The following is a 2,882-nucleotide window of genomic DNA, read 5'->3' as shown; positions in this document are numbered from 1 at the left end:
AGATTCTGGTTATTTACTAGTTAAGATCTTGGTTTTACTATAGTCTGTTATTTACTGTTAGCTATTTACTGCGATCTCTGGTTATTTTACTATTAATCCTGGTTATACTTTTCTGGTTATTTACTATTAAGTCTGTTTTACTATTAAGATCGGTTATTTACATTGTCTACTGTATTACTAAACCTCGGTTATTTACTATTAAGATCTCTGGTTTTACTTTTAAGATCTCTGGTTATTTACTTTTAAGATTCTTGGTTTATTTTACTATTTGAACATCTCTGGTTAATTTACTATTAAGATCTTCTGGTTATTTACTGTTTAAGATCTCATGTTCATTTACTATTAAGATCTCTGGTTTATTTTACTGGATTGAAGATCTCTGGTATATTTACTATTAAGATCTCTGGTTATTTACTATTAGAACATCTCTGGTTATATTAAGATTCGGTTTTACTTTAAGATCTCTGGTTATTTACTATTAAGATTCTCTGGTTAATTATACATCTCTTTATTAATGATCTCTGTTATGTTAGTTTGGTATGGTAAATTCTGGAATTTTTCGAAATCTTCTGTTATTGATACTAATTAAGTTGTTATATCTCTGTTATTATTAGTTCTTGATTTTATTGACTCTGTTATACTATAGATCTCTGTTGTGTTCTGTATTTACTATTAAGATCTCTGGTTATTTACTATTAAGATCTCTGGTTACTTTACTAGTTCTGTATTATGATCTCGTTATTTAACTATTAAGTGGTTTCTACATCTGTTATCGTAGCTGGATTTATTTAGACTCTGGTTATTTTTAGATCCTTGGATTACGTTACCTGTTTACTGTCGATTTTATTGTTAGTTCTGAACAACTTGATATTACTGTAAATCTCTGGTTTACTATGACTTATTATTATTGGTAGAGTCTCTGTATACTATGAAGACTTTTATTCTAGGTAACCATTTAATGATGCTCCATACACTTCGATAATGCACAGAAAGAACATTTGCTGATGTGGCTGATCCCATGTAGGCTCGTCTCTGTAGGCCTACCGTCTCCTGCCGTTGATCCCTTGATCAACTCAAGGCACTTAATCCTCCACACAAGTAGAACTGGACTGGTTAGTCACATGTTTCCCAACATGTGGTCAACCCTCCATCTGGAGAGCTGCTGAGTGTGCAGACTTTGTGGTTTGATCCAGCACTGAAACACCAAGTCTGCTTATCAAGGTCCTGTTGAGCAGCTGATGTTTAGGCTAGCAGTGTGTTAGACGCAGGGCTGATGTTTAGGCTACAGTGTGGTTAGACCATGGGCTGATGTTTAGGCTACAGTGTGATTAGACCAGGGCTGATGGTTTAGGCTACAGTGTGGTTAGACAGGGCTGATGTTTAGGCTAGCAAGTGTGGTTAGACCAGGGCTGAGGTTTAGGTTACAGTGTGATTAGAACAGGGCTGATGGTTTAGGCTACAGTGTGGTTAGACCAAGGGCTGATGTTTAGGCTACAGTGTATTAGACCAGGGCTTGATGTTTAGGCTACAGTGTGGTTAGACCAATGGGCTGATGTTTTTTCGGGCTACAGTGTGGTTAGACCAGGGCTGATGTTTATGGTTACAGTGTGAATTAGACCAGGGCCTGTGTTTAGGCTACAGTGTGGTTAGACCAGGGCTGATTGTTTAAGGCTACAGTGTGGTTAGACCAAGGGCTGATGTTTAGGCTACAGTGTGGTTAGAGCCAGGGCTGATGTTGGCTACAGTGTGGTTAGACAGGGCTGATGTTTAGGCTTACAGTGTGTTAGACCAGGCTGAAATGTTTAGACTACACGTGGGTTAGACCGGGCTGATGTTTTTAGGCTACAGTGTGGTTAGACCACAGGCTTGAATGTTTTTAGACTACAAGTGTGATTAGACCAGGGGCGATGTTTAGGCTACAGTGTGGTAGACCAGGCTGATGTTTAGGCTACAGTGTGGTTTAGACACAGTGGCTGATGTTTAGGCTACAGTGGTGGTTAGACCAGGGCTTTGATGTTTTAGGCTACCAGTGTGGGTTAGACCTAAGGGTGATGTTTAAGGCTGCAGTGTGGTTAGACCAGGGCTGATGTTTAGGCTACAGTGGGTGGTTAGACCAGGGCTGATGTTTTAGACTACAGTGTGATTAAGACCAGGGCTGATAGTTTAGGGCTACAGTGTGGTTAAGACAGGGCTGATGTTTACGGCTACAGTGTGGTTAGACCGCAGGGCTGATGTTTTTAGGCTACAGTGTGGGTTAGACCAGGGCTGATGTTTAGGCTACAGTGTGGTTAGAGCAGGGCCGGAAACAAAAGCTGCCTCACAGTAGCTATCCTGGAGGATGGTTACCACTTTGATATAAATATTTGCAACATACAACCAAATACTTTTGTCTTCAATGAAATGATTCCCTCATTCAAAGAATCAGGGAATCAAATGGATAAGGTAGGCTACTTCAAAGCAAGGCTGCTAACTAGACATATTTATATATAAGGCTTCAGAAATTCACGGTTTCAGTGGAGATTATGCATCAGCGAGTTCATTTGCCAATTATGATATTCTTAAGAAATCATTTTCAACGTTGTTGCAATTACATTGGCCATTGTTTTAATAGAGGGAAATCCAGGCTTTTCCAACGGTGCATATTTATTTAGGCCCAGTGGAAAGGCAAATAACAAATTAATGCTTAGTCAGATATAGTTAACTACCAAAATGGCTTGGTCAATTTATGGTCATTTCTGGTAACCCAGCCCTGGGGTCTCTATAGTAACATACCCAGACTGGGTTATTTTGACGCCCCACTGTTGGGTTTACGTGAAATGACCCCAAAAGTGTTTTTTTAAATGTTTTTTTTTTAAATGCTGTGTATTGTTATTCGTGTATTT

This window comes from Salvelinus sp. IW2-2015, unplaced genomic scaffold (assembly GCF_002910315.2).
Source record: "Salvelinus sp. IW2-2015 unplaced genomic scaffold, ASM291031v2 Un_scaffold1745, whole genome shotgun sequence".
NCBI lineage: Eukaryota > Metazoa > Chordata > Actinopteri > Salmoniformes > Salmonidae > Salvelinus > Salvelinus sp. IW2-2015.
The sequence above is the reverse complement of the archived record's forward strand: the minus strand, read 5'-3'. Positions refer to the sequence as shown.